Source organism: Caretta caretta, chromosome 8 (assembly GCF_965140235.1).
Source record: "Caretta caretta isolate rCarCar2 chromosome 8, rCarCar1.hap1, whole genome shotgun sequence".
NCBI lineage: Eukaryota > Metazoa > Chordata > Testudines > Cheloniidae > Caretta > Caretta caretta.
In genome coordinates this window covers 36,551,989-36,569,261 of record NC_134213.1, presented here as the reverse complement: position 1 = coordinate 36,569,261, position 17,273 = coordinate 36,551,989, and the positions used below count along the sequence as shown (strand labels likewise).

At 47.8% G+C, this 17,273-nt stretch overlaps 1 protein-coding gene and 1 pseudogene across 4 annotated transcripts in view; one reads left to right on the top strand and one right to left on the bottom strand.

Annotated features, from left to right (window-relative positions):
* Positions 1-17,273, top strand: part of NRG2 (neuregulin 2) — a 313,668-nt gene that overhangs the window by 83,979 nt on the left and 212,416 nt on the right. The window lies entirely within an intron of this gene.
* LOC125642006 (U1 spliceosomal RNA) lies at positions 12,105-12,238 on the bottom strand (annotated as a pseudogene).

The window sequence follows — 17,273 nt, the reverse complement described above, 5'->3', positions numbered from 1 at the left end:
GCAGTTACCCCTTTCCCCTTCCTGGCGTTGCTTCCACAGTCACACTGTAGGTGTGACGTGCCTAGCCACGAGGTCACAGACCTGCTTTTGAGCAGTATTTGCAAGATAGTGAGTGCATACAGTTCTTCTGATCCTGATGTTTCCTGGTTTGACGGAGACAGGGAGAGGTCTGTTTGGTGGCCACTCCAGCTAGTGGATAGAGAGGAGCTGAGGGGCGCTTAGATGGAGTTATATATGTTCCTTAATTGCCAACTACTGCAGAAGAATGGTGCCATGGCTATGAATCCTCCAGCAGGGCCCTATGGAGGCTCTATCAGGAAAGAGAACATGAAGGTAGAGGTGGTTTATACTCTAAAATGCTGTGATCATTCTGTAGACATGATTCACTGCCTGGATCCATAGCCAACCTTCTGCATCCACAAAGCCACAGCCCTCTGTGATTTAATGGACCCCTGAAAAACCCAGCTAGTCTCAGCTTTCACTTTCTCCTTGGAAGGAAGGTTTAAATCCTTGTCCTGGTGCCAACAGACTTGAAACAGAAAGCTGGTAACAGGATTGAAAGTCTGAGCCTATGAATTCTCCTCAATGTTGCTAACACTCCCTGTACAGTAAGCGAGGGCTGGCCTCCAGGACCTGTAAAAAGATCCCTCTGTTTTGGGGAAGAGGGACAGGCCATTGGCAGGTCTGCAGTGCAGTGAAACGAGGTTTCTGCTCATGGTGCTAAGCTAGTTTGCTGCCTGGGTGTTCCTTGTGAGAACTATGTACCTCAAGTTTGCAAAGAGCCATGTAGCCATATGAATGCCAATTGCCCCAGAAAGCACTAAAGGTATGGCTACACTGCAGTTAGACCCCCATGGCTGGCTCCCGCCAGCTGACTTGGGCTCACCTGGCTCTGACTAAAGGGCTGTTTAATTGCAGTATAGACGTTCTGGCTTGGGAGGCGGCCCAAACTCTTGGACCTTCCTGACTGCAGGGTCCTAAAGCCTGGGCTCCAGCCTGAGCCTGAATGTCTACAATGCAATTTAACAGCCCCATGAGCCTGAGCCCCACCAGCCCATGCCAGCTGGCAAGGGCCAGCCATTGGAGTCTAATTGCAGTGGAGCCCTGCCCTTAGAGACCAGACTCCAAGGTAGGTGGAAAGCTGTCCATACCATGGAAGCTTTATAAGCCTCCAGAAACCATGTGTGTGTGGACAGTGGCTCCTGGACCCCTCCCCATCCTTTCATGTGAAAATCAGTTACATTCTGGGGGGACCCTGAAGGATTCTCACACTGGGCGTCCCTCAGGCTGGCTTAGTGTTGTGATCAGAGTGGGCAGGAGTCGATTATGTTTGGAGATAGCGGACTAAAAAATAGCTTTTCAGGGCTGGACCATATTCGCTTCAGTGTGCTAAGGATCAAAAAGTCACTAAAATAATAATTCTAAAAAAGACCAGCTTTCTCCAGTGTTCTGGTATCCAGGAGCATGTGAGGGATGGCTCTGTGCATTGCCCCTCTGCTGACTGTGTGGAGAGGAGCTGTAGAATAGGGGCTGGGACTATGAGAGCAGTCTATAGAAGGAAGCAGAAACAGCATGTGCCTCTGTCACTATACATTGATCTCCATCTTCTGCCAGTGTTGAGGTTACTTCACTGGGCAATATGGCAATGAGTCAATGCCTGGAAGGAGTTCTGTTCATCAACTAATGGTGCTGAGAATTTTTATTTTTGTGGCAGGGCAGACTTATGTTGCCATCAGTAATAATAATTTATGTTTATGCCGTGCCTTTCATCTCTGCAGTTCCCAAAGCCCTTTAGAACCTGGAATGTGGGGAACCTCTTGACCAATAATGGTGTGGAATAGAATAGAATATCAGGGTTGGAAGGGACCTCAGGAGGTCATCTAGTCCAACTCCCTGCTCAAAGCAGGACTAATCTGCAATTTTTGCCCCAGATCCCAAAATGGCCCCCTCAAGGATTGAACTCACAGCCCTGAGTTTAGCAGGCCAATGCTCAAACCACTGAGCTATCCCTCCCCCTCTTTCATAAATAAACAATGTAGCAGCTATGATCACCAGGAAGTGAAGACAAAAACTGGCTCCCCCCTCCAGCCACTAGCCAAGCAGCAAGACAGAGAATACAAGACTGCTTCTTCCTCCGGTGTCTTGCAGCCATGATTACCACCCTTCCAACCAGCCATGACAGTTCTAAGCTGCTGTATTTGGTTGATGCACAGACCAGCTCTTAGGTTTTCATGCCAGCACCTTCTATTATTATTAGTTGCTATTTGTATTGTGGTAGTGCCTACGGGCCCCTCTCAGGAGCAGGGCCCCATTCTGCTGTCGGTGAGAAAAGTGAAGCAACTGTTCACAGTGCTGCGAGCTCCTTAGACAGCGTAACAAGGCATTGCCCAGTGTTTGGCAGTAATGCCAGGAAATACAGTGAACCTGAACAGCCTTCTGGCGCTGGCTGGTACTGACACACCTGCACTTGGGAGCCTCTCCAGATTTCACTTCAGGTGCTAATTGTGTCTGTGGTTCAGCCAAGCTTTGTGTTAACTCTTCGTGTGGAGTTTTTATGTGTACGCATTCGCTGGTACCAGACCTGCCCTGCTTCGCTTAGCTGAACTGGCTCCTCAAAGAACCAAGCAGGTAGGATGCAGAATGCTCTGTGACCTCCAAAGAGCTTTTCAGGGGCATGAGGTGGCCTGGTGCATGAGGAGAGGGTGCACGCTGGAGAAGAGTAGTGAGGAGACATGTAGTGGATAGATAGATAGATGGGTCTGTATGGGATGGATGGATGGATAGATAGAACACTTTTGAGGAAGAGGAGAACCCATTGTCTGGTCCCTCATCATGGAAGAGACTTCATTTCCCTTGGTGTTTCTCTGCATCTCAAAGCATAAAGTATAGCATACTGTACATATTGACTCTAAACTCTCTTTGATCAGGGACCATTTCTTTGCTATATGTTTGTACAGTGTATAGCAAAATGGGACCCTGGTCTCTAGTCCCTACAGTAAATAATAATATATTTTTATTGATAAATTATGTACAGTGTGGAGTTTGGCAAAAGTTCCTTTTTTTCTAATATTTTTTGAGTCCCCATGAGCTGTAAAATAATGTAACAACGAATCCACTGAAATTCCCAGAAATGAGAAAAAAAAGAGCAAAACTAATGGCAAATATACACAGTGGCTTTTTCCCCACCATCCGCAAAGGGTAACTGATAAACTTTTGGAATTCTCTGCTGCAGGAATTACGAGAAAAAACACAGTGATGTGGCTTCCAGCATTATCTTGGCGCATAACTGGGAACAGATTATTGGCCTACGTTTTGGGAATCTCCCTCTCTGCAGGGTAACCTGTGAGGAATGCCCCTCTTAGCCTGGTTAATGCTGTGTGCTTAGAGCCCCTATTTATATTAGGCTGAACAGATCACTATGAGGATGAATTCCTTGCCCTAAAGAGCTCACAGTCTAAATGGATACATATATGGGCTTTATCTGCAGCAAGGCAGATTCAGTTTAGATATTAGGAAAAGCTTTCTAATTCTAAGGGTAGTTAAGCTCTGGAACAGGCTTCCAAGGGAGGTTGTGGAATCCCCATCCCAGGAGATTTTTAAGAACAGGTTGGATAAATAACTGTCAGGGATGGTCAAGCCTTACTTGGTCCTGACTCAGTGCAGGGGTCTGGACTTGATGATCTCTCAAGCTCTCTTTCAGCCCGACATTTCTATAATTCTATGATATAGATGGATGCAACAAATATGGTTAGTGGGAGTGCTGAATGCCTCTCATAGCTTGATTAATAAATAACAATAATAATTAATAATTAATAAATAACTAGCTCTTATATAGCACTTTTCCTCCATAGATCTCAAATTGTTTTACAAAGGAGGGCTGAATTATTATCCCCATTTCACAGATGGGGAAACTGAGGCACAGAGGGGGATGTGCTCATTTCTTAAAGTGCTGGAACTGTGTTAAAATCCTTTCCAGGTCACCTGTAGGCACACTGGTGGGTGGGCTGCCCTTGACAGAAATACTTACAGATTAAAAAGAACACAGTTGTGAAGGCTCCTGAGAAATGCCATAGAAGAGGCACAAAGGAAAGCAATTCTTCAGGGTGAAGGAAGAAAACGAAACAGTGAGAGCTGCTTAAGGGCTCGAAAGGCAGAAAAGGGTAGTTCCTAGAAAGCGAAAAGTCCCTTAAGAAAGACTTGTCTCAGTCAGACTTCCGCCGAGTAACATGAGGGCGGCAAACTTAGAAACTTTGTTTTGCTCAGTGTGCTGGAGAATTCATCCCAGTGTGATGGGGCAGACGGGTCCCACGCTGCCAAGGGAGACTTAATAAGAACCTGTGGCCTCAGCTGGCCTCACCGTGCTACCCGGGCAGCAGCTGTCAGGCAGAGAGAGGGAGATAAAAGGAGAACACCTGGCCCAGTTCAGGACTGGCTGGGAAGGAGACCAGAGATCGACTTCTCCTGGTGTGAGAGAAGCATGGTTTGAGTCCCGAGACTGACTTAGCTTGCTGGTCGAATAAACCTCCAGGTGGAAGAGACAACTGGGTGCTGGAAGGCCAGCTGAAGTACTGTTCATTTGACAACCCTGTTTTGACTTGTGGATTTTCCTGATTTCTTTTGAACCGTAGCCCTCTGGAAGGGGTAGGACTGAAGCGTGCCTTGAATGGAAGGCAAAAGCTCAACTACATTAGACCTCCAAGAGACAGCCACCTACCAGCAGAGCCTTGTGACTGGCTGAGTTGTGCCTGCATGGGCCACAAGAGGGTGCTGCAGAAGCAAATCCGATCACACCTGGTCAAGAAGGAAGCCTGGATGGAGCTGTGGCAAGCCCACTCTGGAGGGAGGAAAGGACATTCTAGTGATGGCTGAATTGTGTGATGAGAACCTTGAATGGCCTAAGGATAACAGAGAGCAGGGGACGCCCAGAGAACCGAATGCTGAAGCTGATGTGGGGGAACTCTGCTCCAGTGCTATATGAAGGGCAGGTTACTTGGATAAACCAATTACATGATTTGCATCGAGGGAAGAGGCCTTGATGCCATGCCATTGGGTGGAATCTCCTCTGTTGCTTCCCAGAGATGTTTTTTCAGGGGCAAAGACAATGTGCATGGAGAGCAGCTCAGTCCCAGGAGGCAGGGTTCCCAGGATGGGTGTGTTGAGCCCAGAGGTGTTCCAGCTGACATGTCACTCTAAGGCTCTGTCCCAACCATGGCTCTGGCTTACCTCTAGGTGTGCAGCCCCCAGGCCACTGTACCTGAGTTATTGATCCTACAGCCATGGGTTGAAATGCTTTTTGTGGGATAGAGAACAGGAGTTAGGGTTAGATTCTAAGGGCAGAAGAGACGCCCCGGGATCTGAACTCCTGTATCACATAGGCCATGGGACTTCCCTGAATTAATTCCTGTCTGAACTACAGCTATCCTTCAGACAAACATCCAACCTTGATTAAAAAATTGCCTGTGATGTAGATCCACCACAGCCCATGTTCCAGTGGTTACTTACCCTCACTGTTAAAAATATGTGCATATTTTCCAGTCTGAATTTGTCTAACTTAAACTTCCAGCCATTGGATTGTGTTAGACCTTTTCCTGCTAGATTGACGAGCCCATTATCAAATATTTGTTCCCCATATAGGTACTTACAAATTGTAATCAAGTCACCCCTCAACCTTCTCTTAGACTCAAGGAGCTCAATCACTATAAGACATGTTTTCTAATCATTCTCAGAGCTCTTCTCTGGTCTGTCTCCAGTTTATCCACACCCTTCTTGAATTGTGGGGACCAGAACTGGACAGAGGATTCCAGCCATGGCCACACCACTGCCCAATGCAGAGGTACAATAACCTCTCTGCTCCTACTCGAGATTGCCCTATTTATACATGCAAGGATCCCTGTAACAGGATACATAACATGAGCTGGAGAGCCTGGGGCTAAGCCAACCTGGTTTACATGGTGAGCCCCACCTCAGAGGAATCAGGGGCTTCTAGTACCAAAGAAGGGGGGAAGCTCAGGGAATTGCAGCATTGCCTATAGACACTGGCAGGGAGTAAGAAAATTCCTGAATCAGCAGGGCCAAAGCAGAAGCAGGAGAGTGTGAGGAAAGCTCTCCAGGCAGGGTGGCCCGGGAGAGTCTGCACAGGCCGTCTGGGAAAGGCCTGTGGAGAAGGACAAACTCCAGGCAGGTGCTGGGGAGTAGGAAGTCCCTCAGGGAGGAGGGGCTCTGCCCAGCTCCAGCTTCAATGGAGATGGCTGCCCATGAGGCAGTTGCATTAACCCCTTTGGCCCCACGATGGTACTGGAAGCTCATGTTCAGCTGATTATCCTTCATGGCCCCAAGATGGGTTCCCTTTCCACGGCCTTGCCATGGTGCGGTGAATGCTAATGTGGAGTAGGCTGGCCATCCTCATCATGCCTCGCTGACCACAGTGCTGTAGGTTTACTGACATTAGGAGCCCGGCTGTGGGTCTATGCGGGAGAGTAGGCTGGGTTTGCTGCATTAAGGTGCAATATCTTTTGCCCTCTTTTCACACCTGAGCCATATGGCTGATAAGTAGAGACTGTGTGCTAAGAGAATGGTTCCCCTAGCAGTTTAAGTGTCTCTTCAGCAGCAGCTGTAAGCCTACCTCCTCCAAATATTCTTTTGGGCTGGGAGTTTCAAAGGAGCCTAGGGGAGTGTGATGCTCAGCTCCCATTGAGTGCCAATTAGATTTGGGCACCTAATTCTCCTAGGTTCCTTTGCAAACCCCAAGAAAGAGCCATGGATCAGTACCTAGAGAGCACCAGCAGCACTCAGTCCTGCTCTCTGAGGCGTCATTCCAGGAAATGAGTTGGGTTCTCACATGATCCTAGGTAGAATTTGGGGGCTCTTGTATTACAGAGTTCTGCAATCAGGACTGTTTCCCATCTGTGGGATTTTTCTTTTGTTCTTCGTTTTGTGCTCCCCAATTTGTGCCCCTGCAGCTACTCATGATTCTTGTAGCCCTTTCGGGCACTGTGCCTTTGTCCTTTAGAGAGGGGAAGCTGCAGTGCCTTCCAGACAGAGTCATTATTCACTTGATCTCCAGTTTTTACCAAAAACATTTTCTTGGACTTTTACCATTTACCTGCCTTTCCTTAGGTTCTGCACAGGGTAACCATTTGTCTGCGCCAGGCAAAGCTTCTTTTCCTGCTATGAGGCCTGAAAAGGACTCGAGAAACTTCCACAAAACATTTTCATGTGACACTATGAATCATAGACACATCCCCAACAAACAGGCAGCAGCCCCCTTCCCTGTGTGTTAGGGCTCAGTGCATTCAGGCTGCGGCCCTGCAGGAGAGAGCTGTCGGACCACCATACCAGGGATGCAAGAGGCATGTCGCATGGAGCTTTGACTATGGTCAGTCACTTTGGCCCAGATTTTTAAAGCTATTTAGGCATTGCTGTGCATAGTATTGCCAACACTTAACTGATTTAGGTGCTAAAATCTCATTTGCAAAAGGGATTTAGGCACTGTACCATGCCACTGCTGACTTATGGCCTGACAAGGCCTAGGTGTTATGGCCCTGACAAAAAGCATGCATCTGGCCTGCTGGTTTCATCAGTGCTGTGTTTCTATGCTCCTCCTGACCAGACCTTGTCCACACTCTCCGGACACAAACGCAGATGAGATGTGGGTTTGGAGATCTGCCCTGAGCTCCCGTTTGGTGCAGAGGCTGCAGTCAGGCTCTTTAGTTAATTAATGATGACAGATTCTGGAAATCCATCAAGTGGATCTGAGGAATTGTGCTCGGGTCTCAGGGCATTCTGTGGTTTTCATATTGGGAAATCTCAGGGGAAGATCGTGCCATCCTACCTGACATTGAGCAGTATTTTATTACTATTACTATTGATTTCAATGAGACTTCTTGAGGAGTAAGGTGCTACTCAGTGAGAGTAAGGGTGGCACAATCAGCTTCGAATGAGTAACGAATTGGTTTTCCAATACACCTATTAAAATGGCTCCATAACTGCTTTAGAATCAATTTGTCTTTGTGTTTTAAATACCGCACCCACCCTGCAAAAATCTATAAGAATGCTAAGCTAGAAACCTATCATGAATGCTGATGAACTGAACATGCCCCAGGTCATAAAAGGGAAACATGGCCAGGTTAAGAGATGCATTCTCCCCTCAATGCATCACCATTTTATGCTACCAACTCCTACAAATGCCAATGCAGGAATCCCTGAGAGAAGGATTTGCTGGGTATTGAAAGGCTGTTTGTTCACTGGACAAAAGTGCATAGTAGAAAGCTAACTGCAGTGGGAATGACTGGCAAATCCAGCTTGGAAATGCAGTTTGCAGAAAAGATTCAGGGAGCTACCCGTATGCTCTTCTGCATCAGTTTGGTTCCTGTGTGTGGATAATTGAGATATGAATGTAAGGAAAACATGAAACAAAAAATGGGAAAGGGAAAGAAAGGTCCCAGCGCAGGAATAATCCATTTATTATAGTGCTAAGTGGAAAGGAATGTTACTTGCTAATATCAATGCACAGATGGGGAATACATTCAGCAATATTCATTATTGTGAGGGGTCTGACACTTCATTGCTATTTGAGGACTTTCCAGTCCACTCAAACTGTTGCTATCAGCGATCTCAATGTGACTTTTAAAGGATAGAGTTCCCAAGATAGGAAAGCACCAGGTCACCGTAATTTTATCACAGAGGAAACTGGAGATGAAAGGGTTTTCTCATTTCACGCTCCTGGATTTCTCTGCCTAAGGAGAAGCGCTCCATTGTCATCGGTGCAGACATTTGTCAAAGAGGTCAAGTTTACAGCTTTGGGGGGGATGTTCTCCCCCCCTCCGCTCTGATAGCAGCTCTGGCTCCTCCTTTGCCTTAACTCCCCCATGCTAAGTGTTTTCTCTCTTCTAGCATCCCGTAACAGTGCTTCTTCTGGTAGTAACAAGCCTTCGGCTTGGCTGTTTATGGCAAGAAGGATCATTCAGTGTTTACTTTGTGAATGATGATCAAGCAGAGTGAAGAGGCAGCTTCCTGACTCTTATTTACATTGCCCTGGCCACTGGGGAAAATAAAAAGGCAAATCTCCGTAGAGGTTATCTTCGGAAGGGCAGCATTCCCTGACACAAAAGGCCCAATCCCACAACAAGATGGGCTGAAAATTGCACCCTGGCCATGGCAAAGTGCACAGGCAGCAGCAGAGGGACACACACACTTTCCTGAGGGAGACGGCAAACCGGATGGAACCTGTGCTGCTAGGCACAAGCTCCTGCTTGCATTTTTTAGGGAAGGGAACACGTCTTTGATTTCACAGCCCTCCCCAGGCCCTGTCCTGCTGCCCCGCCCCCTTCCCAAGCAGAGAGTTTTACTCAAGTCTAGGTGACCTGATGGGAGATGGCAATGGACTAGATTGTTTGAGAGTTAGCTGGCTAAGCGATCCCCTGCCAACTGGCTGCTTTTGTCTCTGAGGTTCAGAGAGGTAGCGTGATTTGTGCACTCGGTCACTGTCAGGTCTTGGTTGACAGCTCCCTTCTTGTTTTGTAAAAATTGGTTGCTAGTTGAGACATGACGAAGTTTTGAAAGAGGGAATTTTGTTTCGTGTACGGTTTCCTGCGAAAGGTCACAGTGCCGCCCACGGTGCCACTCCGGGTAGATAAACACACACAGCTGCTGCAGCTGTGACTGACGCAAATCAGGCAGTTTGAAAGCACGCAGGGTCACCATGGAGCGCCAGGGATGGGATCTACAACGCGCTCTAGGGGGGAATCTTTATAGAGTACTGTAGCAGATCACTGACTCACTGCCATGGCGCCTTCTGCTGGTCAACCTTGGAATTAGCTCAATTCCAGCACTCAGAGCGCCTCCTGCTGGCTGGTGTCCCTCCCAGACCCGTTCCCTCTTATCTTGGGGTTCTTCCCACAGCAGTACCCCCACACTCTGTGTCTCCCCTCCCTGGGGAACCCCCAACGCTCTAAGCCCACCTTGCCTCAGTGGCTACTGCCAGTTGTCATCTAACCCCCTTTCTCTGGGGCAAACTGCAGCCTGTGATGGCCACTCATCATTGGCAAGGGGATTGGCAAGCCTATCCCCAGGCTGCACCTCTGCAGCCCCAGTATCATCTTAGGCCTTAACAAGGCCTCAGCCTGGGGAGTTGTCAGGCTGGAGCTCCCCAGCACCCCTCTGCTTCAGGTACCCTGTGCTCCTAAGGAGCTAGGTCCTTTCCACTCCAAAGCTGGAGCAAGCCTCTCTGTCTTCTGGCTCACCGCCCTTTTATCAGGGCCAGTTGTGCCCTGACTGAGCTAGCCACACCTGGGGCCAGCTAGCCAGCCAGCCTCCCTCAGCTGCTCTTACTTAATCCCTTTTCTAATTGGGTCCCAGCAACAGCCCTCTCCAAGGGCTGCTTTTAACTTCTCATGTCTTGGAGTGGGGGCAGCAGCCCCACTAAAAGCACTGACTCTATATGAGATCACTATTGTGTCAGGTCCAGACAGGATTGCTAGACGGTGCCAGCTCTGTACGGGATAGGTGTAAGGTGCTGTCGCTAAGGGGATCAGCTCTGTAAGAGATTGCTAGAGAGTGCCAGCTTTCTGCAATGTAAACTTCCATTAACACCGCCTCAGAGCTGAGAAATGCCCAAATCAGGGAGTTAAAAAGCTCTGCTCTTCCTGTCACTCGTACCAGTTTCACATCAACCTTGCAGAGGGTTCAGCCCTGAATGTGCAACCTGTCTGAGTTAACATTGGGCTAGGAACACTGGCTTTGGCTAGCACATATTTCAGCTTTAACATTGCGTTCATGAAATATTTTGTATTTAATTCCCCTAATTTTGGTTTAATGAGAGAAAGAGTGAGCAAGTAAAAGGGAATTCGCGGGGTTGGGGAAAGAAATAGAAAAAAAAAAAAAGGGCCTGGGGCTTGCAGCCATAAATGGCTGCATCAGCGCAGAGCCTGTATCATCCCTCCATCCCTATAGTTCTGTGGGCCTGTTTCTCAACTTGTGCACTGTGCTTTTACACTGGTGTAATACAGTTGATTTCAATGGAGTTACTGCTGGCTTACGCCACTGTAACTAAGAGCAGCATCCGGTCCTAGAGCACTCTCCTGCTGCTGTTGTGCTACCGTCCTTGTGCTTCTGTCACAGTTTTGAGCCCACATGGTACTTTTGTTGTTAGCAGGGCTGGACCCAGGCGCCAGCGTTCCAAGCAGGTGCTTGGGGCGGCAGTTCGAAAGGGGCGGCAGTTCCTCCTCCCACTGTGGCAAATCGGCGGCAGCTTCTTCCTTTTGCTGTCCGCGGTGGCAGGTTTTTTCACTGCTTGGGGCGGCAAAAACTGTAGAGCCGGCTCTTGTTGTTAAGCTTGGAAAGGTTTGATTTTTGTTTGCTATGGATTCTGGTGGGTAATATCGATGCTCATCTCCAAATATTTCTTCTTGTTTTTTACTGATTCAAAGCAATGGTTCTCAAGCCCTAGTCTCACTGGAGTGTTGGCTGGTCACGTGGTACTGGCTCTCCTTGTTCTCAGCTGTTCAGTTGCATTACATGACAGCCAAAAATACACTCAGTGCTTTCCTAATTGTCCATTCGCTAGGCAAGGAATTGCTAGAGTGGCCAATGAGATATTATGTGATGGTGAATGAAAGAGGAGGTGATCTGCTCCATTGAGGGTAGGTGGGGAAGTGTCTATGGAACCACCTTGGTAAGGTTCAAGTACTGCAAAGCCTGAGAACACGTCACTAATAGGTTTTCACAGGCAGAGAAGGAAATAAAATACCAGTCCATGTTCCAATGGACTGTAGCAGCTGAGATGAATAACAGATTCAGAAATTACAGCATTATATTTTTCTTATAAATTGACAGACAGCAAAGCTAGCTCCAGTTGTTTTTGAGTGCAGCATGTCTTTAATTTTCCCTCCCTGTAAATTTTCATCATAAAAGAAATAACTTTCCATGGTTAATGGAGGGGGAAAAATGACTACGTAACATCTGAACCTCAGGCTGCAAGCAGATCCATGTGGGCAGAGCAGTGTGCCTACGAAGAGTCTAACTGACTTGAATGGGGCTCTGTGTAGGCATGTAGAACAGATGGCCAGGGTCTCACTGATTGCAAATGACAAAAAGATAAGAAAATAGTCTCAGAAATTATGCAACCGAGTTTCCCGCATTTGGGGAAATTGCAGGGGTCAGCACATCTGCAGTGCAATGGATGAGCCTCAACCTGGGAAAACCACCTTCGTGATCATGGTAGCTGCTCTCTGGTAAGCCAGGCAAATATATTTTCCTCACCCTTTTACTACAAACAGACCTGTGGGGCTGAGACCAAGCCTGTGATGTTCCGGCCAAAACAAGAGTTTTGGAGAAAGTCATGAGTAACGGAAAAGGTGATGGAATGTCACCAGCTGAACTCCACGCTGGTGAAGCAATCTCTGTAGACTGCAAATTCCGTGCAGTGTGATTACACTGCAAGTTCTGCTCTGAGCTACTCCCTTGAAAAATCCAGAGTAATTCTGTTGGTTGCACCAGTGTAAATGAGAACAGAATTGGAACTTGTGTCTCTTTGGATAAATACATATAGGAGTACAAGGCTTAGTATATCCTATATCAGAACTAATACAACTAGACCTACGGAGTGGATTTTTACAGGGGTGTTATGTATCCTTAAATGCAGGCTTGTAACTGAAATAATGATGAAACTGGCTGTGGAGCAGCAAACTATTAAACTTACCTTTTAAACAAAGTTTTACATTCTGAATGCAACAAGTTAAAAACATAGGGCCTAATTACTCAGTTTTTATACAGTCCTTACACTGGCAAAATGCCCAGTAAAGTCAGTAGGAGTTTTTCCTCCATCAGAACCAAGTAAAGGCTTAATAATAAAATAATAGTAATAATAATAATTAATAATTAGTAATAATCTTTTCTGGATTTGGTCCATGGAAAAGAAAAATTTGCTCTGCAGGTTTGACTAAATTAAAACTCTTCCATATGTAAGGTATTTGTTAACCGTTCAGTATAAATGGTTTTGCACCAATCTGAATCAGGAGTAACCCCACTGATGTTAAGAGTGATGTGGTGTAAAGGAGTGCAGAATCAGGCCGAAAGGCCGGAATGCAAGTTCATGTTGTTGGCACACGAGGCTAGATCTGCAAACTGCTGTGTGGTCGTTGCTCTGGGAATAGCCCGGAATAAATCGCTTGCCCAAATGCCCACATGAATTGCTGGGCACAGAATGGGGCCCAGAGAATGTTTTCAGACCAGGAAATAACCTGGCTAGATCGACCATAGGAAGAGGTGGTGAGGGGGCAGGGCTCTGGGTATTGTCACTCAGGTGTAGTATTACAAGGAATTGTGTGGGCATTGTACACTCAGGCTGGGCATGTTTAGACAAATGAAAACGTTCCATCTGATGACAAATGAAATTCCATAAGCGTGTATATGTTACAGCAAGAGCCTGATCAAATGAACACAATGACAGTTGACAGAAGTAGACCCAAATTTCCCAGGAACACTACTGTCTTTGTTTAAAACTACAAATTTAGTTGTCAAGATGCACAGTAATGACCGATGGCTTAAGTCGATCCTTATTGTTCACATTACAGTAGTGCCAGTGGCAATGGCCATGTTAGAGCCATTGCGCTAGGCGCTGTACAGACACGACAGTCCCTGCCCCAGAGACCTTATGGTCTCACAAGCAAAGAGAGACAACGGTGGGAAGGGAAGCAGACACCCCAGGTTATGCAGCAGGTCAGTGACAGAGATGGGAGGGACCATGTCAGATCATCTGACTCCCAGGCAAGCATCTTACCCACTGGCTCATACTGCCTCTTACAAAGCAATAGGTGTTTGCAGTACAATGACAGAACCAAACAGCCAGGAAAGATTGCTTTGGAAAGGAAAACCCCTCTGAAACAAGATTGTTTGTTTTTATTTCCAGAGCTGAGAAAATCATCTTATTAGCATGTAAACACACCTGTCACAGGCCTCAGCCTTGCCCATGACTTAGCAGCTGTCCCTCAGACTCACTGATGAGCTGGTGACACAGGGACTAATCAGTGACCCCAGCTGGCCATAATGGTGCTTAATTAGAAGGACCGGTTCCAGCTGTGGCAGTGAAGCAGGGTGATAACTGTTTAAGTAGAGCTGGGTGCTCGGGAGAGGGAGGAACAAAGTGGAGTTCCCCTTGGAAGAGCCTGAGGAATTCATGTGGGGAGACCTACAGGGAGCAGACTAGGCTCCTGGGGGGAGCACTGAGCTAGGACCTACAAGGGTAAGGGAGCTACAGTCGAGCTGAACCCTGGAAGGGGACTGATCTGTTCTGGTATTGGCTGAAGGGCTGAGTCAGAGAAGACCCAGTGCGGGAGGCTCGGGAAGAGGTGGTGAGGGAGCAGGATGGGAGAGGTCACTCTGGCTGAAAAAGTGGCTTCCAGAAGGGCTATGAGAAGCACCCTGCTATGCTGTGCCCTGGCAAGAGGGGGCACCCTAAAGGTGAGGAAGTGCGCATACAGCACCTTATCCCATTGATTCCCATCAGGATGGACCAAGAAAAGGGTGCTGGGGAGAGGACAGAAAAGGGTGGGAGTGGATGATGCATGTTTGGTGGGGGTGGGAGACATGCTGGTGAAGATAGGGGGAGAAATTCAATTTAAGCCAAGAAGACTGCAGATGTGTCCAGGTTTGTGCACCCTTCTGCACAGGGCTGGATTTCACCCCATGTGATGTCCCAGCACACCAAGCTAGCCCAGCACCCTTTCAGGAACTGATCTTTAAGTCGGCTTCTCTGTTGCAGAATCTCCAAGGAGTCAGAGGGAAGGAATAGTTTGCCGCTCCTTTGCCAGGGCGACTCCCTCCATTAGGTGGGTAGAGGCAAGTTCTGTTTTCTGGAGTGTGGGAGGGATGGGGCCTTTCTGGGCTTTTCTGGGATGCTTTAGGGTAAGGCACGGGCTGTGAGGAAGCGGTATTTGGGGTAAGGTGATATGAGATGGTGCTTGTCACGGCCAAGCCCTGCAGAGGGGCTGATGGGTGGCTTAGTGCTTTTGCAGCCTGAGAGCAGCTACTTTGTCCGAGTGGGAGAGATTTCCTGGCAGGGGGGTTTTCTTGGACCTTTGCGGGTGTGCACAGGCCTGGCCTTTTCAAAAGGCCACCCATTATCACTAGATTAGAAGAAGGACCTTTACCAGCTTCAGCAGGTAACATGCCACAGGTCACATTCACCCCCAGGAATGTGTTGGTTTTTCCTGTCCTGCAGTACAAGCAAAGCATTGTATGGCAGCCCAAACACAGAATCCAGGCTTTACCGGGTAATAGCAACAATGATGCTATTGTAAGGAGGAACAGGAGGGTTTTGGAAGGAGAACCGGTCCCGAAGGCACAACATCCCTTTCCTGCAAACAGCGCCCAGTATGCTCAGCAGGAACAGAGTCCTCCTATGCTCCTGTGCTATGGAGCACAGCTGAGCTGCCCTGTGGATGCAGGAGGCCACGGTGTCGCTGGGAATCATGCTGTATCCAGGTACTTACAGATACTTGATCATGGCCCTGACCTGCCCATGCTCCTCCCTTTGCACTTTACATCCCTAGATTATAAAGCCAGAAGAGATCACATGTGGTCTTCTAGTCTGACCTCCTGTATAACAGGCCAGAGACCTACCCAGAATTAATTCCTGTTTGAACCAGAGCAGATCTTTGATTTTAAAATTGGCTGTGATGGAGAATCCACCACGACCCTTGGTAAATTGTTTGTTAAAAATGTGTGCCTTATTTCCAGTCTGAATTTGTCTAGTTTTAACCGCCAGCCATGGGATCATGTTATACCTTTGTCAGTTACATAGAAGAGCCCATTATCAAATGTCTGTTCTGCATGTTGACACTCATAAACTGTGGTCAAGTTACCTCCTAACCTTCTCTTTGTTAAACTAAATAGATTGAGCACTTTGAGTGTACCACTGTAAGCCATGTTTTCCAATCCTTTAATCATTCTTGTGGCTCTCCTCTGGACCCGCTCCAACTTACCATCCTTCTTGAACTGTGGACACCAGAACTCGGCACAGGATTCCAGTAGTGGTCACACCAGAACTAAACACAGAGGCAAAATAATCTCTCTAATCCTACAGGAGATAGCTGTTTGTGTATCCAAGGATTGCATTAGCTCTTTTGGTCACAGTGTTGCACTGGAAGCTCATATTCAGCTGATTATCCATCATGACCCCCACATCTTTTTCAGTCCCTGCTTCCCAGGAGAGAGGTCCCCCCACCCCCCTAAATATGGCCTCCATTCTTTGTTCCTAGACTTAACTCATGTTTGCTTTTGCCCAGTTTATCAAATGATCCAGATCATTCTGTTTCAGGGATTTATTTACCACTCCTCAATCTTTGATATTCTGAGGCACTTTGTGCTCTCCAAGTAGCAGAACTGTCCTACACCCACTGTCACTTGGTGTCTGGGCACAACTTGGGCCTATAGCTGGATTGTTTTCACTGGACCAGTGTAGAAGCCAGTCAGTTTTATTTTACTAAGACCTGATCATGGTCTTTCCGTTCAAAGGAGTAGTAGCTTGGGTTGGACCCAGGTAGGTATCTAGGTCACTCTTTTTCCATGAGCAGGCTAAGAAGTGAAAGGCCCTGAGTGCCAGCATTGTTATGAACTGCAGCTGGGTTTTCCATTTTCTCCTTTCCCCTGCCTAAATTCTCAGAGCAAACGATTTTCCTGTTCCCAGTGCTGCTGGCCATCTCTCTCTGTTCACTGCACTCCTGACCCTGTTCCCCACTCTGATTCTCCAGAGGTAGAAAATCAGTATCCATGCAATAGGCTTTCAGAGGAGTGCTCCTATGGCTCTCCCATCCGTGGAGAGAAGGATGCAGATTCTGGCAGACTTTAAAGGGGCTGATCTCCTATGAATGGCTAGCACTTCTTCACTGCACTGCAGGACCCACAGCCTTGATGCTTAGCAAAGAACACGGTGCAGCTTCAGGGCTATACATCTACACTTGGAGCTGGGCACATGATTCCCAGTTCTCACGGATGTACCTCCGCTAGCTCTGCCGAGTTAGCGCCCTAAAAATAGCAATGTGGCTGTGGTGGCACAGGCGGTGGCCTGGGAAGTACCTGTGGACGCTCCCTGCATACATATGCAGGTGGCTAGCCCCAGCCTCAGCCCATGCTGCCCCAGATATGCTGGTTCGTCTGAGTTGGGAATCACATCACTAGATCCTCGTGTAGATGGAGCCTACGGCAGGGGTGCTGGAACAGGAGGCCATGGTCCTCTCACTTTTTGCCACGCATCCCGCCCCTGCCCCACCTCTTCC